Raw genomic sequence first — 22,205 nt, forward strand, 5'->3', positions numbered from 1 at the left:
TGAGGTGGCATATGTAAGGAAAGAACGGTGGTGTCTGAGTTTGAACCTGGGATCTTCTACTCTTAGCTGTCCAATATTGGGTAAATTATTTAACCAATCTGGGTTCCTGTCTCTCGATCTTTGGAAAGTACAAACGTAGGCAGTGGTGAGCTTTAGAGATAATATATGCAAAGGCTAGTGTATAGTAAACATTTGGCAAATGGTAGCTATTATTATCATTATATTAGAGGAAATATTGTTTACCGGTTGAAAGAGTGGGTTAGGGGGGTCAGACTTTGAATCCTGCCTCCCCCACTTCCTAGTCCTAGAGACTAATTCGTTCTGCAAGCCTTGGATCCTTCACTTTTTTCGAGGGGGGGGTGGGGAGGGCAGTGGGTGAGGGAGAGAGAATCCCAAGCAGGCTCTATGCCAAGCGTGTCACCTGATGGGGGACTTGATCTCACAGCCCTGAGATCATGACTTGAGCCGAAATCAAGAGTCAGACACCCAACCGATGGAGCCACCCAGGCGCCCTGGATCCTTCACTTTTAAAATGGGGAAAACAAAAATATCTACTTCATACAGCTGTTATGGCAATTTAATGACATAATTCATGTAATGTGTTTAATAGTGTATTGAATATTGAAAAGTTTGATAAACATTGGCCATTGTTAAATTATTTTTAACTTTGTCAGAGAGGATATAAGGCAAGAATCAGCAGACTTTTTCTAGAAAGGGTAAATAAGTTAATATCAGGTGTTGCATGCCGTGAGCACTTTGTTGCAACCACTTAACTATGCCAACCCCTGATACAGTGCAATTAAGAACTCCTGCTCTGTGGCTTCTGGAAGGAACCCTGTTGATATAAGTAAAGAGGGCGGGTGTCTTTGTTCATGGAAAGAAGAGCTAAATAAGTCACCTTTGGCACATGCCTCCTATCTTCAGACCTGGTTCATGGTAGAATTCACTAATAACAGGGCAAGAGAGTCTCTTTTTTGCCCACTGACCACAGCGTGCTTTCTCCCTCAAGACATGGCCCGTCAGGAGCATCAAGAGGCAAAGAACCCGAGTCTGCTCACAGTCAGACCCAGTTCCTATGCTGTCCTTGAATCTCATTTCATGATGCCAGCATTCAAGGTAATGGATATCACTTGCAAATCCTGTGTGCTTCTGATATTGGCGTGATTTCCACGGCCTCCTTATTACAGACGCTGGCGGTTTTCAACTCCCCTGTTTGTGGAATACTAGGCAGCTATGCCCTTGCTTTGATTCCTAAGACCCTTTGCTAGAAGAAGGTCTTCAGAGGCAAGATATTTTTGGCCTTTGACACTGCCTGCTGATCTTTTTCCTGTTGTTCATGAACCTACCAGGCGGAAGGTCGGATGGCCCACTTCTGGAAATGATTAAAGGTGGCACTTTGTTCCAGAGCGGAGGTGTAATCTTATTAATCTGGTACCAGAGTTCATTTTGCAGAGAGAGAAAAGAGAACTTTAAGCTTGACCACTTTCACACACGGTATCGAGACAACTTATTTCCTACCCACTGATCTAGGTTCGGGGACTGCAGGAAAGAAGCATCTTGGGCAGCTGCAAAAATTAAGGAGTGAATTCTGATAGATAAACACACAGTTGCTTTATACAAAGCATGGTGATTGCCAGCAACGGTCTAAATGGAGGCGAGCTAATCATTAGGGTGAGGCTCCAAGACAGCAGTGAAACAAGGTTAAGTGTTCCCCACAGAGCACGTGGGCAGAGAAAGCTATTTATGGGGAAAAGGATCAGGTCCTTGTGGTCTCAGCAGAAACTGTGACCAATTTTCCCTGGTTAGAGTCCGGGAGAGCAGTTAAATAGCGCCACAACATTTGGTAGGTGGGGAATGTTCTCTCTCGTATTTCCGACAGTAAATCATCATGCTATTTTAGAAGCTTCATAGACAGATATTGATAATTAACTTTCCCAGAATCCTCCTTACTATAGACCTTTAACTCTCTGAGGGGGCATCAAATTTGTCGTTTTAATCACAGCTCTGCAGGGTTAGTAGAATATTACCTTGCCTGTTGTCAATTATGGTAATTTTCATATTGTTTTAATTATGTGAATAGTATATTAAAGTGGGCATTAAAGTACATTTATTTTCTTGGGCATGATTTTATTTTGTTCTATCTAGACAATAGAGATGACATTCCTTCAAAATGAACTCATTTTATATTCCATTTCTTCATGTGCTACTTTCTGATTTCTGAGCTAACATTTAATTATCTATGAAACTAATTTTGTATTAATAGATGATGAATTAATGTACAAGCTTTTAAAAGGCATTTACTTTTTAAAAAGAAGATTCTGTGAGATACAGTACTTTAACCCAGAGTTAAATCCCGTGTTCGGTGTGGAGTGGTGCTCTGTGCATGGTGGTCGTGGGGACAGTGTGGGGGGGGCAATAGTTCATCATCTCTGAAGCCCTCCCCATAGGCTGGCTGCCCAGCTGTGAATAAAGCCTAATGCCCTGTGGCAGGTAGATAGGACCAGACAGAGGTGAGGCAGAGGGGAGCAGCTAATGTGGGACTTCAATGAAAAGAGCTGCAAGGAGGATGTCCTTCTGGTCACGTCCAGTCTCTCCAAAAGGTCCAAAGGGTTAAGGGTCCACAGAGACAATTTACTATGTCAAAAATGTTGGGCTTTATGATCTTAGAAATTTCAGTGGTGCAGTTGATATGTAAGCTGTATCTTAGATATTTATGGAGAGAATGGGTTGTGAAGTAATGAACATTTTGGCTGTTGAAGAAAGGATGAAATACAGCAAATTTGCGGGCACTTGCAAGGCCGAGTCATGGAAACATAGCATGAAGAGCAATGATGCTCCTAGCAGTCTTGCTGTTGTCACAGTGAACACGTGGACGAGCAGGGGCTGGAGGCACATCTGCTGGGAGCCAGCCTTGGGAGGGCTGTCCACAGATGGGGAACGCAAGCACATTGGATGACAGAAGGCAAGGGACAGGGGAGGCTTGGTTAAGGATGCTGGAGAGGCAGAAGGTTTTTGAGAAAAAGAGCGGTCTGCCTTCTTTTAAGGCTGTGAGGGAAGACCAAAAGGTAGGTAAAGACACAAGGGAGGCAGATGGAGGAGTTGTTACTCTCCTCCGGAGAGTCCGTGTTAATGGTAAATGAAAAATCTCTCTTTCTATACGCGCATGCACACACACACACGCATAACGTGCTAACACACAATAGTAAGTGATGGAAAGAAATTTAATGATTCTTACTTGGCCAGATCCTTCCCCTTTGCAAGGAGTTAATCTTGAAATAATTGCTATGACTAACTATCGTGGATTTATGGAGTGGGAGAGAAAATTGTTCCCATTTTCTTGTTTAAGTCTCTCTTAAGCTCGAGAGTCTTTAGGGCTCTTTTGATGCCCTCCTTTGCCTGTACAATATAGATTGTGATGGAGCTAGCTGTATTTCATGGAGACATGATATCACTATCCTCCCTCCCTTCCTTCCTTTCTCTTACAAACTGACTTCTAAATGTTGAGTACTTTCCAAGACTAGGATGTATAAAATAGCCTTAACAATTGTACCAGAACTAACTACTGACCATTTCAATAAGAAATCTACCAACGCCATGCTGGAGTCACGTTTGGGGGCTCAGTGGACAGCAGGGACACTTTGTAAATTCTCTTATAATGTTATTTTGGTTTGCCTTGTTAGGAAATGCTAGGGGAAAAGTAATTAGTACTTTATAATCACCATAAAAAAAAAAGACCCAGAATCCTTTAATGTCACATTTATTGTGATGACAAGCCTTCGTTCCTGTTCCAACAACTTCCTCCCATCTGCAGTTAGTACTGAGCGCTAATAGCTAAGATGGTCCTCTTCTTGGATTTGTAATCTCAGGATAAACTATAGGCCTTTGAAATGAACAGTAAATTCATGTTTATCCCAAGTTCAAACATCCAGAGAGCTCACATTAGCAGAGCGTATTTCTAGAAGTGCTGGCCAGTGATAAACAACTTTCATAATTGTCACCTACGGTTTGGAATAATCCTGAGGTGCCATCTGGATTATCGAAGAGAGATTCCTTTTTGTTGGATCTTAGTATTCAATTTCTTTCATTTGATTTCCTAATTTACCGAGAACTGATAGAGTATGGTTTATTAAACCTCAGGCAGAATACTTGACTAGCAGGCGTACTGAATTGCTAGGCATTTTGTGTGAATGGGAACAAAAGGAAAGGAAATCCTGCCATAGTCTTTGTTGGGCGGAGGCCACAGGGATGGTGAGAGAGACAGTCCCTTCTTTCACGTAAAGCTGCGTATTAGGAAAACGGGAAAGGAATTGTCTCGCCTCCCTGGCCTAACCACCGGAGCTCCACCCTAAGGGGTAGTAACACCCACAAAAGGGTTGATTTCTAACCCCAGACTGCTGCTTGTGCCACCAGAGGCGAAGGGAAGGCAAGTAAAGCTGCCTCCCTGGTCTGATGACCTGGGGGAAGCTGGGTGGGGGCCCGGTCTTGCCAGGAGGCCCTGCCTTACCTGCCCTGCTGGTTAGGGGGGGACACGCCTCGCTGTTAATCCTACACGGAGCCCTCTCTTCTGTGAGTTGTTATTTTCCTTCCTCACCTCTGGACACTTCGGCACATTCACTCGAAACATCATTACAGGAGAACTCGACTTTGACAGAAACCTCTCTGAAATTATTTTTTTTCCTGTTCCGGCTTGCACTTGAATAATTCTCCATCAACAGCACGTCTGATTGAGTTGGCATCACAAACCCTTTTGTATGCTATTTTTTTTCTTCAAGAAATATTAAAGTCTGAATAAAATTGGAATAGCTGCCTGGTAATGATCTCATTATATATAAATACAGAAGTGCTCGCAGGGGAGATAATGACTCCAAGATGCAGGTATGTGGCGAATACCTATTATCTTCCAAGGAGTGGGCCCGCGTTCAACTCTCCCCCACAGCCCCGCACACGTTCCTTTCAGCTCAAGGTTCAAGTTGCAGAAAACGAATGGCTGATTGAAGCTGGGAATAGGGCTTTTTCTTTCCCCCTTCATGACATATGTTAGGAGATGAAAGGAACCTGGGCCGTGTGTTTACTCTTCATTTGGGACTTTCACATGTTCTGATTGATCGGAAAGACAAAAAGGCAGAAGGAGAGACATTTGGTGCTGGCTGAACACCATATCCATTCTCAATGTGAAGTTTCCTCGTTTGGTGAGGATAATTGTGATGCGGCAGTTCTGGGTATAGACGCCACTAAAAGATTTTTAAAAATAACATGCTTGCCACCCAGTTTGAGTTCTTATATAGCCAAAGAACAAACACAGATGGTGGCAGTAGGGGTGGGGGCTGGGGCGGGAAAGGCCCTTCTAAAGTGGGAGTTTACTAGTTATTAGCCCCAGTATATCTTTCCTGGATGCCAAGGCGTAAGCAGATGAGTTTAGCACATCACAGAGGACCGCATATAGGGTTTGATTCTCAATATGAGCTAAGCAACCCTGTGAAAAGTTTAGTCCTTGTAATTAGCATTAAAAAGAAAGAAAGAGAGAAAGAAACTGGGTAGGAGAGAGCGCAGACTACATTGCTCTAACTGTCCTGTTCGGTTCTAACGGGGCGTTTATCTAAAGGGGGATTGCCACCTGCCATCTTAGTCCAGAGAGATGGTGCGGAGCAGTTCTTGTCTATTTCCAATGGCTGGGGTGATAAGGCTTATTTTTCTCTTCCGATGTCCATGTTAGGCATGATCAAAATGCAAAATAACATCATAAGCATAATTCTTTGGCAAAAGGATGGAATGAATGGCAAAAATATTTTGCCCCTGGTGAAGTCTTTCATACAATGTAGGTGGTATGCTGTTGAGCAATGACAATAAATTCCTGTTGACTGAGAGAGAGTTATGGCCATAAAATCTAAAGAAGGAAGGATTAGTCAGACTAGACAGAGGCCTGTGTGGCCTGAGGGGTCTTCTGGAATCATGTGGGACTATTACCATTGTGAGGATGGTTAGGACAACTATCCTTGGCCCAAGTGGTTCCACACTATACACATGCTGTTTGATACACTGCTAGGTTTTCCCCTCATTTGTTTGTTTATTTACTCTGGGTACAGTATACTTTATTAGTGGTACATGACAAGGTAAGGCTCCCTAAGCCCCTCCCCTTCTTCAGGAGGTCTGGGATGGAAACTGGAGGTTGGGAGATTCTCAGTATATTGGGGGATGAGTTGGGGCAAGGACTCCCCAGCAGCTGAGGGCTTTTCTCTTCCTCTTATTCTCACTGAGGCTGGTGGTCCGGGGGCTCTTACTCCTTGGAGGCCATAGGGACTATAAGGTCTATCACCTAGTTGCCATAGCCAAATTCATTGTCATACTGGGAAATGAGCTTGACAAGTTGGTCATTGAGAGCAATGCCAGCCCCAGCATCAAAGGTGGAAGAGCAGGTGTCACTGTTACAGTTGCAGGAGACACATAACCTGGTCCTCAGTGTGGGCCAGGATGTCCTTGTGGGGGCCCTCTGATGTCTGCTTCACCACCTTCTTGATGTCATCATATCTGGCAACTTTCTCCAGGGAGCAAATCAGATCTACGACTGACATGTGGGAGGTGGGGACAAGGAAGGCCATGCCAGTGAGCTTCCCATTTAGCTCAGGGATGACCTCGCCTATAGCCTTGGCAGCTCCAGTAGAAGCAGAGATGATGTTGTGGGCAGCCCCTCCACCATCACCCCACAGCTTCCTAGAGGGGCTGTCCACAGTCTCTGGGTGGCAGTGATGGCATAGACTATAGTCATGGGTCCTTCCATGATGCCAAAGTTGTCATGGATGACCTTGGCCAGAGGGACCAGGCAATTGGTGGTACAGGAAGCATTGCTGATGATCTTAAGGGTGTTGTCATAATTCTTATGGTTCACGCCCATGACAAACGTGGAGGCATTAGTGGGAGGGGCAGAGATGATGTCCCCCTTGGCCCCACCCTTCAAGTGAGCCCCAGCCTTCTCCATAGCGGTGAAGACCCAGTGGACTCCATAACATACTCAGTACCAACCAGCATCACCCCATCTGTTGTTGGTGGGATCTCACTCCTGGAAGATGGAGCTGGGCTTTCCATTGACGACAAGTTTCCTGTTCTCAGCCTTGACTGTGCCATGTATTTGCTGTGGGTGGAATCATTCTGGAACATATAGACCCTGTAGTTGAGGTCAATGAAGGGGTTGTAGATGGAGATAATATACACTTTGCCAGGGTTAAAAGAAACCCAGGCGCCCAATATGGCTGAATCAGTTTATTCTGACCTTCCCCATCATGTCTCAGTGACGTGGCTGGCACTGCGCCAGAAGATGTGGCTGTCTGTCGAACAGGGAGGAGCAGAGAGCCCTTAGTTTATTATGTGTTGGTACATGTAATGCTCTGGCCCCAAGGAAAGACTCTTTTTCTGCCCTTCCAGTGTTATGAGTACTGTCGGGATCTGGGAAAATATTTCCTCCACTTGTGCTCTGACTTCCTTGGATGATGGCAATTGAATATGAATTGGATTATTTGCAGAAATTGAGTGTTGGAACCCCACCTTCTTGTATTTTCCCCTCATATTTTGCTTGTGGGAGAATCTAAGAGAAACCCTCAGTTCAGTTATTTTGTTCCCCCAATACCCAGTTGTATTTCAGGGTGCCTCCATTTTTATGATAATGATAAACCATCATCATCATCTGCTACTCTCTGAATGTTGAGCATAAACCAGGCACTGTGCTACGTGCCTCACACACTTTATCTCATTTGACCCTCACAACTCTGGTAGGTGGCTACTATTATGGCCTTTTACAGGTAATGTCATAGATAGTGGCTTGATGACCAGTGTGAGGAAGACTGGTTTGTGGCTACAAATATTTGGGGGCTGTGGAGGCTGGAGAGGAAATGGTTTACATAGAAGAGAGGTCTCTGAAGGAATCTCTTAATTTCCTCAATCCCTATGCATTTATTTAACTCACTTTAATGGTGACTTCAATATTCAGCCTCCATTATTTTGGATACCACAGAAAGATAAGGTCCAATAGCTGCTTTCAGGCACCTCTAATCTAGTACGTGGCTAAGAATAGCCCATGAAAATACCACCTAGAATAAATTTGGGTTAGGCCTCTTATCTACCATTTGGCCCTTCCTGGGCCTAAGCTTCTAGGCTAAATGATTGGATTAGGTCAGAAGTCTGCACACTTTATAAATAAAGGGCCAGATAGTAAGTATTTTAGGCTTTTCGGGCCATACTGTTTTTTTTCTCGACTACTCAACTCTGCTATTGTAGCATGAAAACAGCCAGAGACAATGTGTAGCAAATACGCATGTTGTGTTTATTTACCAACACTTGCAAATCAAAATCAGGTGCACTGGATTTAGCCCATTGCTGACCCCTGGACTAGCTGAATATTATCTAGACCCTCTCTGGCAAGAGAGTGCTATAGTTCCTTCACACTCCACATTGATTTCAGCCGCGGAATATGGAGGCATTTCTTTGGCTTTTCCCTTCTTGAGGAGGAGTACATAAAAAATGGCAATAGAAGTGGTCCTGGAGAGGCACCAGGAGGGATTCCCAGCAATGTTCTGATTGAAATCGCAATGGGAGGAAGCCATTAAAAAAGGTGGGGAGAAAGGTCCCATTAATCAGAGATGGGTACTGCTGTTTTAGTTGGAGATCTGGCTATTAGCTCAGCAGGAAGACAAAGAAGACAAGATGAGGAAGGCTGGAAACATGGCTTTCCCAGAGGCAGAATGCTAAAAAATTATCTTTAGAACAAAATTTTTATGTAATTCCTTATATGCGTTTTAGAATCCAAGGCATAGTCAGTAATGAAATTTTGTTTGTTTCAGGAAACACAATCTAACCTAGCAATCTAACAATCTAAACAATCTCACAATTACAGCAGTCTAACACTTTCTAAATATAGATTTGATTTTTGTTGAAGAAATATATCTATATATTATATATATATATATATCTGTATCTCCATTTGAAAACTCTCTCATTAATTTTTTCCATATAGTTGAATAACTGGATTTTCCAAGACATTAAAACCAATGTATAATCATAGGACATTTCCTGTTGCAAGTAACAGAAACACCTTGCTCAAATTGACTTAAAAAAGGGAAAATATTGGCTAGAAATATAGCACAGTCATGGGAATCTGGGCTTCCTCCGGGAGCAGGGTCTAATCCAGAATATCAAATGAGGTCATTAGTTTCTTGTCTCTTTCATTTCTGCCTTCTTCTATCAGCTCATTTTAAGGCTGACTCTTTCCTGGGTAGTGGGATGCTAACCCAAGACTCGCCTTAGATTACCAGATGCAGAAAAGGAGTGAGACTTCTTTTTTTGAAAGAGCTGTAGCATAGACTCCTCATGTCTCCTTGGCCGTGATTGGGTTATGTGTCCATTCCTAAACAGACTTCCGTGGCCTCAGCCAGTTGGGGCTCACAATGCGGTTAGCGGGTGGAGGGGAAGTTCCTCAGAGGAGAGCTGTATTATATTTATCAGAAAGAAGTGGATGGTTGTTGGGTAACAAACAGCAGATGTCCAGTGCAGTGACACTTTATAATTTTAAAAACACTTTTATGGATACGGTTTCATTTGATTTTATAACAGTTTTGTGGGAATATGTTTGTCAACTATTATTATTTCCATTTTCAGATGAGAACACTGGGGCTCAAATCACATGGCTTGCTCAAATTCACATAGTTGGTGAAAGAGATTATATTAACTTTTCTAGGCTAGCGATGTGATGTCTTACACCATACAACTACTGTTTTGGACTAGGTGCCTATTAATGACATCTAAAATTGAATTAGCAGGAGCGCCTGTGTGGCTCAGTCAGTTGAGCGTTGGACTCTTGATTTTGGCTCAGGTCATGATCTCATGGGTTGTAGGATCAGGCCCCGCCTTCGGCTCCACGCTCAGATCTACTTGAAGGTTCTTTCCCTCTGCCCTTCCTTTCACTCCCTCTCTCTCCAAAATACACAAATAATCCTTAAAAAAATAAAATTGCATTAGCATTTTGGGCAGTCATAGAACAATGGTTTATACTGATTTTATAAGCAAATTAAGAGCCGCACTGATTTTTCACATGATTGTTGGTAAAATGTAATGTACTTATAATGGCTTTTTGAACTTAAGTACAAGGCTACATTTATTCCCGTGGTATCTTATATTACATTTGTGTAGAAAATGTCCAGCTTGGCAAGAACTTTTGAGTCATGCGGAATCCAAAATATGAGCTTTGTATCATCTTCAAGTTTAACAATATGCCCTTCCGTTTAGTCTTTTAAGTAATTGTTAAGAAGGTGGAACAATAAGATATATGCAATATTGATTGATTACTGATTTTATTTTTTTTTTTTATTTATTTTTATTTTATTTTTTTAAAGATTTTATTTATTTATTTGACAGAGAGAGAGACAGCCAGCGAGAGAGGGAACACAAGCAGGGGGAGTGGGAGAGGAAGAAGCAGGCTCATAGCGGAGGAGCCTGATGTGGGGTTCGATCCCATAACGCCGGGATCACGCCCTGAGCCGAAGGCAGACGCTTAACGACTGAGCCACCCAGGCGCCCCTTGATTACTGATTTTAATCTGGAATGAGATCACTAGTGATATGTCACATGACTCTCTTTGGTTTTGTTTGATATTTTTATGAGTGATATGGATGGAGGCTAGACTGATGTATTAAACATGTGAATCACTTCACAGATGGAATGTGTCTTCTCATTTGACTTCTTGTCTTATACTTCTAATATGGGTAAGGTTTTGACTGAGAACATCACCTTTTGAAATGAACAGCTAAATGATGGGCCTGGAGTCAGTGGTAAGTATGATTCAGTGAAATTCCCATATCATTGATCCTGGATTGAGTCAGAAAAATTGTGGCCATTCAGTTAACATTAAATTCCTGCAACGAAAATAGTAAGAAAATCACAATGATGAGCAAGCATCCCAATCTGAAAATTTGGGAACAAATAAGGTAGACAATACACATTCCCCAGTGACTGAATTTTCTTTTTCAGATTAGAGAACTGAAATTCTAGAGCTCAAATGTAAGCGATCAGGATTTGGCCAGAATTGTTATCTGGTACTAACGTGTCTCAGGTGGGGTGGTGGTGGTAAGTGGCTTATAGAATCATCTGGTGGTTGGAATGGCTGTGAGATTTTTACACAAACAGGCTCCCATCATTTGGCTTTGATTTGGGTTTGGCTCAAGAAACTTTGAAGGAGGATGAGTAATTTTTATGAATATTAGGATCAATTATTATTGTAGTTGAAACAAGATTGAGAAACATCACTGGTTTCATTTCTCTAGTTTCGGCCCTGGAGCAGGGAGGCATGCTTCTTTTTTTTTTTTTAATTTTTTTTATTATATTATGTTAGTCACTGTACAGTACATCCCTGGTTTCTGATGTAAAGTTCGATGATTCATTAGTCGCGCATAACACCCAGTGCACCATGCAATATGTGCCCTCCTTACTACGCATCACCGGTCTGTCCCATTCCCCCACCCCTTCTCCTCTGAAGCCCTTGGTTTGTTTCTCAGAGGGAGGCATGCTTCTTAAGCCCAGCTCTGGGAAGGCGTGGGGAGGGGCTTTCTCGCTGAGGACCAGTCCTGCCGTAAAAGCCTTTGGGGCCACTTTCTGTCCCAGGTGGTCATCTTCTGTCCACAACCGATGACCGAGCACAGCTCTCCCTGGCTCTGCCTTCCTTCTCCGCTCTCCGCCCCTCCCGCACCCCTAGGTCTTGCAGAAGCGTCACCATTACTTAGGTATTTCATAGAGAAATTTTACCTTCAAACTGATGAATAGGTTTCAAAGAAAATGAATGAAAGCTATTCTTTTTTTCCCCCCTTTCCCGTGAAGTGATTAGCCATACTTCTGGACAAAATACTGTTTACATTTAAAAGGAGAAATATTTAGAGAACAAACTACCTTCCCCCTTTCCTAACTGCACTCGCAAAACAAGAAAACAGAGGCTTGCTCTCCTCTTGCTCAGTGCTCTGACCCGCCCCTCCTCTCCCAGTGCTCCCCCTTGGCACCTCCTTCTTCCCCACACTCTTTCCTTAGCTACAAGAACAGGTTATCAAGGTGATAATAAGTGAGAAAATGTTCCAGCCTTGTTTTAAGCCCCAGCCACATTGCACTGCTTAAAAGAGGTTAAATGCTTGTATGAACCTGTGTTTTCCATCCCCCCGGCCATGCAGCCCTAAGCCGGGCTGATCCGGCCTTGCCTTGCCCTCTCTCCACAAGAGACTCGGTGGCGCAGGATGATTGAGGTGGCCTCAGCCTCCCCAGCAGCTGCTGACTTCCACTTGGAAATTCAATCCTTTCACGGTAATTCCTCAGCTCACAAAAAACGTCTAGCAATGGATTCCGAATTCGATGCCTCCCACTTCAGGAGGGCTAACGGCAGGCTTGCTGACTCCCACGGAGACACCAGGTTTGGGCTGCGTGGGGAGCATTGTGTTGTAGGAAGTTACTCTACAAGTGGGATGTCTGTGGTCTCATTAGGAGATTTCTAGCTATTTCTAGAACATCACTCTCCACCTTCTTTCTCTTCTGAGGTCTTGTAGATTGCCCATGACTTGGGGCCTGGCTAGGCCACTCCCAGGCCGCAAGCGGCCTGACTGTACATTAGAGAGAGCAAAACCGTGCTTCTGTCTTCTTGGGGGTGGAACAGCTCTCATTGGTTAGAGCGGCTTTGGGACTAAGGCTGGAGACCAAACTACTTGGGAAAAAAGAGGTGCAGTTACCATTTTATATGCCACTTTGTCGCCTCCTATTAGCTGGTGGAGATGTGTATCATTGGCAAAGTAGATGTGGTTCCAGGCTTGGAGAAGTTTCCCTCAGCACAGGAAGGTTGTCCAGAGATTATGAAATAACCATTTGCCTGTAAGATCCTTTGGGTCATTCTTCCCTAGCAGGAAGAATTTCCTCTTCTTTCCCTTCCTCCCCCTCAAAGCTGCTCCTGTCCCCAATAGCAGGACGTCTTGGGTTGTGGTTGCAGAAGCTGCTGTGACAGTCCTCTGCCTCCTCACAGGGACAGCTTTGTCGTGGGAGGATGTGAATGTCCTTGTTGTCTCCTAAAGCTTCAGCTCTGAGTTTTGGGATGTGTTTTGGCAAGTGCAAAATCCAATAGTCATTGAACCCTTGATAATCTTTTATGCCCTGTAGAAGTATGTTTTTATTCATCCGTTTCTTCAGGAGGTAAGAAATAAAGCTGTTCCGTTCTAGGCATAAATTAGCATTTGTAACAATGCAGTGCAAAAAATGTAATTTAAATAGAACTGATTAGAATTTTGATAGGGCACCTAGGAACCTCTAAACAAATGCTGGTCTGGTAATGAGTGGAACAAGTCATTTATTTTAGTGGTTCAGCTCTCTGTTCAATGATTGGGTCACACTCTCCCAAACATATACGGTGACTGTTCATTAATTATTCACTTCTCGCGTGGTAATTGTCCAATTTAACTACAAACTGTGAGCTTATAGGCAAAGCCACAGAAGACAGCAGAGGGAAGAAGTAACAACCTAGATCAAAGTATATTTTTCTTTTTGTAGTAACATTCACTAAGTCAAGGACTCAGGAACAGGGGAGCTCTTGTTAGACTTTGGGCTTGATCTTGTCTTTGTGCAATGGACTTCGTTGCTCACCCTTTGTTGGGCAGAGACGTTTAACCCCAGAATGCCGAGGTTTGTAGGTGAGGCTGTACTAGTTGGCAATCAGCCCGTCTTCGCAGGTATTGCCTCGTCTTTGGGTCAGTGTGCAGCATGTTGTAAGTGGGACGGATGAGCTTCGGAAAGCTATCCGTTGACCCACATGTCCCATCAGGTGCGTCATCCTGGAAAATGTCCTGAGCCGATCTGAAGGTTCAATTGCAAGATTTTCCTCCTTTGATATTTTGCAGGTTTTTCTTTTATTAAGAAGATGAAAATGTTTCCCTCTTATTTCCTAAGGTAGTTCAACTTACATCCAGGAAATTCATGATAAGGCTGCTCCCCTCGCATATATTAAATGCAGTGTTCTGTTTTCCTTACTGGTTCTCTTCATTGGTAATTACGATGAGTTTATCAGCCCTGTTATCTTGACATAATCTTGATATTAGTTGGATGTCATCTTCTAGAATGCAGATTAGAAGTTAAATCCCAAGAAAGGTAATAAAATACACATTTCCTGCCCCTCCCACCAGGGGATGAAACATTATTTTAAAGGAAGAATCATCAACTTATTGTAGTTTAAATGCTGCTCTCCTTGCCTTGGGCATTTCCTGTGTGCAGGACTTCCAGGGATAAGGCTCTGCAAAGTGCATCCCACTTTGAATGAGCACCCAGTCTGAGGCAGGTGATGGGAAAGGGCTACCACAGTCCTGCAGTCTGGTGGGCCGATGCTTGGCATAGCAATGTGGGAATGGCCCTCGTCTTTATTGATGCTGTTGCCTCAGAAGGGAAGACCTTCTGTCCTTTGGGTAATAGCTGGGTACAAAACAAGCATCTAAGACAGTACCCAGTGGAGGCATCTACGTTACTGAATTAATAAAGCTGGGGACTGGGGAAGGCCCACATGCAGCCAGTGGAGTGACAAGCAGATGGAGAGAATTTCCCTCATGTTGGGAAACGACAGCAGATATCTCCAGGAGAGAGTCTTTGTGGCCCAAACTTACTGTGTCAATGGGGAAGGAAAAAATGAAAGTTTGTCACTGCTGGAGGAGCTTGCAGCACTAAGTTTGTGAAACCCCACCATCATTTGAATCAGCCTATTTCTTCTAACAGGCATCAGGCCATTTTACAGCTGAGTAAACGAAGGCAAAGAGAGGCGAAGAGAATTGCCATCCATGCTCATAAAATAATTCTGAGACCCAGAGAAATAAGCAATTTTAAATTGCACAGATGTGTGCCTATCCTTACGCCTCTTTTTAAAGGAGAGCCAAAAGGAATTAGATAGACTATTAGAGATTGAGGCTATTGTCTTCCACAGTGATGATTTTGGTTCTAATGAATGATACTACTTAGAAATGTGCTAAGAGCATTCACTACCTTGAAACAAGCAAATGGTGAACAGATAAAATACTGTGTTTGGGGTAATTTATTTTCTCTGGCTATGTTAACTCTTGAGCGATTAACTAGATTACTTCCCTAATGTGGACGTGACTCTGTTCACACGAAAACAATTAATTGGACCATTGTTCTACGGTGAGACTTTACTCTCTTATTTTTTTCTCCTCCCCATGTTACCTCTGTTTCTGCACATGCCTGGCTCTCTCTGTGAGAGCAATTTCAACAGCATAATGTCTACGCGAAGATTGTCAGCTCTCAAAAGTCATAGCAAGGAATGATAACCGCACATTGATTTTTCAGCAGATCTCTACAGATCTTCGGATTTTTATGTTGTGCTTGCTTTACAATCACGGAATTCCTTGTTATAATGCCTCCTTATTTTGGGGGGCATAGTAGAGCTCATTGTCTCTCTCAGCAGCCTCGGCCGTCTCCCGGGAGGCCTCCACAGCTTACCTTATCATAATATTGAAAAGCAATTTCTCTGGACTGCTGTGAACCAACGCCAGAAATCCAAAATCCTGCCACAGTCATTAAGTGATTTCCAATTAGTTAATTGGTTTCACAGGCTGCTTCTTTCTAAACTGCACCTTCAATGAAAAGCAGAACCATCCATTTTTGAAAGAGGAGAAATCCTGGGGCCTTTGGGTTTTACAATCCTAAAGCAATGCATGCTTTGGAAGAAATGCGACTAAAATGTGAGTCCCGCTGAACAGAAATGTTATTATTATTACAGAAAAGAATGGGACCTCTCTCCTGGCTTTCCCAAATCGTCTCAGGTTTGCTTTACCCCCTTGAATGTTGAATGAAAGTAAGTTAGGTAGATGAACACAGAGCAGCACAGAATGTAGAGAATTTCTAGATCGACCCCGATTCTTCTCTAGGGAAGCTTCCTGGGCCCCTGTGTGGGGAGCTCCGGGGGCCATATCTGCTTGGCTGCTCTGGGCCACCCTCTTAGACATCACTGAGCAGGAGACCGGTTAAGAAGCTGCTTTTTTGGGAAGGGAATTGCGTGTGTTATGTATGTGGACAGGCAGAAGGAATAGGATGAAGGAAGGTGAGAAGCTGGTCTAGAACTTTACTGGTTCACGTGCGTGTTGTTAATGGTGGGGGCTGTAAACGCGTTTTGAGCAATAACTGATTTATACAATAGGATAAATATTTACCCAATAGGGTAAATAGGGTAATAATTATCCAATAGGGTAAATCAGTCACCTATTTTCTCTGAGAGAGAAACTTGGCTTTAATAGTAGATAGAATGCATAAAAAATGAATGCAAATTTTCCTCTCTATTAGACAGAGATGCAATCAATCAAATGAGAAGCAGCAGAGTGTAGCGGTTAAATGCATAGACTCTGGAGACAAACCGTCTGGGTGGAAATCCTCACAGTCACTTTCCAGTTGTGTGACTTTGGGCAAGCCTCTTGACCTCTCTGTGCTCCGGTCTCCGGGGAAATGGGAGAGAGGAAAAATACCATCTCACAGGGTTGTTATGAAGAGTAACTAGGTGGCTGAAATTCACAAGTCCCTTAGAACCAGGTCTGATACATAGTTTGTTAGATAAAAGATTCACCTTTTGGTCTCTCTGTTGAAAAAACCCTCTCATCTTATGGTTAATTACCCATGAGAACCAATACTCAAAGGAGGGCAACTGACAAGATGCCGTCCGCCCGGTCAGTCCATCTGCCAGGCAGCTACGTTTCCTCCATCAGCTCTTTAAGACAATTTCTTTCTCTAGCCTGAGCTTTTTGTTAAAGAGCCACATTTATATTGGAGAAGTAGAGAAGTAGATTAAACCAGAAGCACAGAGGAGGTGGTGATTGGAATAACGGGTCAGAAAGAGGCAAAGAAATTCTGTGTGTGTATGAGAGAGAGAGAGACAGAGAGACACAGAGAGACAGGGAGACAGAGAGAGACAGAGGGAGACACAGAGAGGGACAGGTATAGATACAGAGACAGAAAACCAGTTGGATAGCAACGGAAAATTGCTGGTGCGAGAGGGAGACTATGCATGGGAAAGTCAGCACACTGCTGAGAAGGAAATGAGAGACCGGAGCAGAATAAGGGAGACAGAGGAGGGACCTGAGGACAGAAAACCCTGCCTGGCTCTGGTGCCTTCCTGTCTGCTTCAAAAGCAGTTGGTTCCTCATTGCAGCAGCCTGGAGCCCTTTAGTGATGACTTTATGGATTAAAATTTTAAACCAAATTAGATGTGTTTACAAAACGGCACCCACACTGAATTGATAACAAGCTGCCAAAGTTGGGCTCACAATTATCCCGGAGCTCTGGGTTATGCTGTTCTGGTAGACGGTCTCGGTGTTTGTCGATGAGGCTGAAACTGCAGCCACCCTTTCTCCTATGTCCTCCCCCCCAACCCCCGATGTAAGGATAGCACTTTTAAGTGATATGCTGGGGGCATCTGCAATGCGTGTACGGGCACATATTTCCTGGTCTTGATAGTGACTCGCTTAGAAATTTGTCTACTTTTTTGGGGTGTGTTTAAAATTTTTATGTTTAAGTTTAATTATGCAGCATATCCATTTCAATCAAAACCAGTTTGAGAAATACTAAATATGAAACCTAGTTATACAGGATTTTTGAGGTTGTGTGCATTGAAAGTGAAATATTGCCAGGGATTCTGAGTTCTCCTGCCCCCTTCCACAGCAAGTCCTCCATTTCCTATCACCTACCTAGTCGTTTTAGAGAGGGAAAATCTTATATTCCAATTTCATGGAATAGAATGCAGGATTTTCTACCCATATTTTTGAGAACAGGAGCTGCTCTTTCAAGTTGTTGAAGCCTCCAAGGGAATGCTGCTTGGTCCTGTTTAAAGAGAGCAATGTGTTTTTCTTGTAATGAAGTATATTGATAGATTTATTTCTATGGTACATGAGGACAGTTAGGACTCAATAAATGTTAAATCAACCAGCCAAATAACCTGTTTCTTCCCTCAAGGAACTTATGATCTAATGACATAAGATGAATAGAGTATATCTTTGTCTTTTAATATTTTTTTGCCTTCTATTTATGGAAAGTACAATTTCAAGAATTCCCATCCAGGGAGCCTGAAGAGGTCTGGGCTATTACATACACTTAAATTCACTTATAAGCCAATGAGAAAATTTGGTTGGAGTTATTACTTGAACAATAATAATGCTTCCGAGATGGTTCCTTTATAAAGAAGAGGTAAGTGCCCATGTTCCAGGAGAGATCATGTGATAGGCCACCAAACAAATCTCAATAAATTTAAGAAGATTGAAATTCTATCAAACGTCTTTTGTTTCTTTTTTTTTTTTTAAAGATTTTATTTTTAAGTAATCTCTACACCTAGTGTGGGGCTTGAACTCACAACCCCGAGATCAAGAGTTGCCTGCTCCACTGACTGACTGAGACGGCGAGGAGCCCCTCAAGTATCTTTTCTGAACACAATGGCATGAAACTAGAAATCAATTATAAGAAAAAAAACTGGAAGGAACACAAACACATGGAGGCTGACTAACATGTTACTAGACAAACAACGGGTCCATGAAGAAATCAAAGAAGAAATAAAAAAAAAATATCTGGAGACAAATGGAAATGGAAACACTATGGTTCAAAATCTTTGGGACGCCGCAAAAGCAGTTCTAAGAGGGAAGTTAGTGGCAATATGGGCCTATTTCAAGAAAGAAGAAAAACCTCAAGTAAACAATCCAACCTGATGCCTAAAGGAACCAGAAAAAGAAGAACAAATAAAACCCCAAATGGGCAGAAGAAGGAAATAATAATGATGTGAGCAGAAATAAATGAAATAGGGGCGCCTGGGTGGCACAGCGGTTAAGCGTCTGCCTTCGGCTCAGGGCGTGATCCCGGCGTTATGGGATCGAGCCCCACGTCAGGCTCCTCTGCTATGAGCCTGCTTCTTCCTCTCCCACTCCCCCTGCTTGTGTTCCCTCTCTCACTGGCTGTCTCTATCTCTGTCGAATAAATAATAAGATCTTAAAAAAAAAAAAAAGAAATAAATGAAATAGAGACTGAAGAAACAACAGAAAAGAGCAATGAGACTAAGAGCTGGTTCTTTGGAATGATAAACAAAACTGATAAACCTTTAGCCGGTCTCATCAGGAAGGAAAGAGAGAGGACTCAAATAAATAAAATCGGAAATAAAAGAGGAGAAGCTACAACTGACACCACAGAAATACAAAAAATTATGAGATTACCACAAAAAATTTTATGTCAAATAATCCTAAAATTTGTATGGAACTATAAAAGACTGCAAAGACCCAAGGCAATCTTAAGAAAGAAGGACGAAGCTGGAGGCATCACAATCCCAGATCCCAAGATGCACTGCAAAGCCGTACTTATCGTATGGTACTGGCACAAAAATAGACACGTGGATCAGCGGAACAGGATAGACAGCCCAGAAATCCACCCACACATAAATGGTCAATCAGAGGATCCAACGGGAAAAAGTCTCTTCAACAAATGGCTTTGGGAACACTGGACAGCAACATGCAACAAGAAGAAATTGGACCTCTTTCTTTTTTTAAAATATTTTATTTATTTATTTGACAGGGAAAGAGCGCACACACAAGCAGGGGGAGTGGAAGAGGGAGAGGGAGAAGTAGACTCCTTGCTGAGCAGGGAGTCGCATGCGGGGCTCGATCCCAGGACCCCGAGACCATGACCTGAGCCAAAGGCAGACGCTTCACCACCTGAGCCACCCAGGCGCTGGACCACCTTCTTATACACCACACAACAATAAACTCGAAGTGGATTAAAGACCTAAACGGAAGACATGAGGCCATAAAACTCCAAAAGAAACCTATGGAGGTTCCTCAAAAAACCAAAAGCAGAAGTACCCTGTGATCCAATAATTCCACTTCTGGGTATTTACCCTAGGAAAAGAGGTGGTGTGCACGCAGGATGGGATGTTACTCAGTCATAAAAAAGAATGAAATCTTGCTGTTTGTGATGACAGGGATGGACCGAGAGGGTCTAATGCTGAGTGAAATAAGTCAGAGAAAGACAAATACCCTATGATTTCATATATGTGGAATCTAAAATACAAAACAAATGACAAACAACAAGAGAAACAGACTCATAGGCATGGGGAACAAGCTGGTGGTCACCAGAGGTGAGGAGAATGGAGGGATGGGGGAAATAGATGAAGGGGAGTAAGGGGTACAGACTTCCAGTTCTAACATAAATAAGTTACAGGGGTAAAAAGTGCAGCATAGGGCTTATACAGTCAATAATATTGTTATTCCTTTGTGTGGTGACACATGGTAACCATACTTCCGGTGAGCATTTTGTCACGTGTTTAATTGTCGAATCACTGTGTTGGACGCCTGAAACTAATAAGAGATGATACATCAACGATACTTAAATAAAAATTTAATAAAATTATGAAAACAAGACCCCCCCCCCCACAAAAAAGAGCTGATTGCTAAAAATAACATGGGAGCTAAAGCAAGGAGGCTGCCGCTGACGGTCCGAGGGGGTGTGCACAGTGTCTCCCCGGGGGTGGGGGGGCAGTGAGTGCGCCGAGGCAGGACTTTGCCATTGTTAATCACAGGATTTAAAACCACAATTCAATTACGTGGGATTCCATGCTACTATTCCCCTTGTCGAGTGGCTTTTCCATCTCAGAAGGCAGCAGGGTCCCACCGTATAGTCGATGCGTTTGTCTAAAAGCCTGATTTAAATGTGTTGTGGTGCACGTGGAATATGTTAGTCTCTGGGTATTATTTATGTTGAGAGAAGAGTGTCTTGGGGGACTGGAGATGCATTAAACCCTCACACTTAACGGATGATCTTTCACTCCCAGACAGGCTGCACGTTGCTCTTTGGGCTCCAGTGGCCCTGGGTAAGCTCTTGGCTTCTTCCTGACCTGCAGTAAACCTGCTCTCCTGGCTCGAGACACATTAGAAATAGTCAAAATGCACTTGTTTGAATCGATACCGGGCATTAAGCAGCCCCTGGGCTTTCTGTCAGGGTCTCTGATAGGAGTGGTTATCCTCTGGTTGCACTGGGGTTTGGGTGACAGGAAATTTGAAACCAAAGGGGCTAGAAGTTTAACCCCTGGGTGTGTTTAGTCTTGGAAACGTTACTTGGCCCTCAAGCCTTTAGGAAGCTCCTAAGCTGGCAGGAGGGAAGATGATATCCTTCGTTAGTGTTCTATCTCTTCTCACTGGTCAGCTTCTCACCTTGCCCTTTCTACCCAGAATGCCCTTCCTTTTACCTCCAGATGCCCAGACGCGACTCATTCTTCAAGAGCCAGCTGCGAAGGGGGGCGCCTGGGTGGCACAGCAGTTGGGCATCTGCCTTTGGCTCAGGGCGTGATCCCGGCGTTGTGGGATCGAGCCCCACATCAGGCTCCTATGCTATGAGCCTGCTTCTTCCTCTCCCACTCCCCCTGCTTGTGTTCCCTCTCTGGCTGGCTGTCTCTATCTCTGTCAAATAAATATATACTAAAAAAAAAAAAAAAAAATCTTCAAGAGCCAGCTGCGATGTCACATTGGTCTTCCTTCACTAATTCTTTATGCCCCCTCCCTCTCCCCAGCCCCCGGGAAGCCCCAGGAAGCATAGTATCCTAGAAAAAGTTTGGATTTTGGACTAGATAAGACTGAATTTAGGTTCCAGGTCTCATAGTTACTAGGTGTGTTTACCTGGTAAGGCTTCTCTTTTAGGCTTGCTTTTTCTTAACAGTAAAATGGGGATAATAACACTTACCTTTGGGTTTTTAAGAGGATTAAATGATGTTAGAAGGTATAGGGCCTACACTCAATAGTTATTAGTTCCTTCATCCTTCGTGTTCATTCAGAGAACTGTAATTTTTTAACCTTTTGGGGGTCATGGTCCGTTTGACCATCCCCTGAGAGTTATGAGCTCTCCTCCCAGAGGAAAATACACATGCAAAAAATTTCATACATTTCAGGACCTTTAAGGATCCCTAAAGTCCAAACAAGAACCCTTTAAGGGTGGTTGATTCCTAGGTCAAACACCTCCCCTTATAGCCAGCTTTTAAAGATCTACGCAAAGCACCTGCAAGGGACCTTGGCACCTAGGAGGGCTTGAACAAATCCTGGTTGGTGTCTCTTCTTCCCTAAATTGCAATCAGAACATACACGATGCCTGGAGGAAATCTATCTATAATATTTCCTTATATTTAGTTTTGAGAAGCT

General features: G+C 43.3%; 1 pseudogene; it reads right to left on the reverse strand.

The window, feature by feature from the left end:
- Positions 1-6,274: 6,274 nt before the first annotated feature.
- LOC100471422 overlaps positions 6,275-22,205 on the reverse strand; it is a 45,135-nt pseudogene continuing 29,204 nt past the window's right edge.

This window comes from Ailuropoda melanoleuca, chromosome 5 (genome assembly GCF_002007445.2).
Source record: "Ailuropoda melanoleuca isolate Jingjing chromosome 5, ASM200744v2, whole genome shotgun sequence".
NCBI classification, from domain to species: domain Eukaryota; kingdom Metazoa; phylum Chordata; class Mammalia; order Carnivora; family Ursidae; genus Ailuropoda; species Ailuropoda melanoleuca.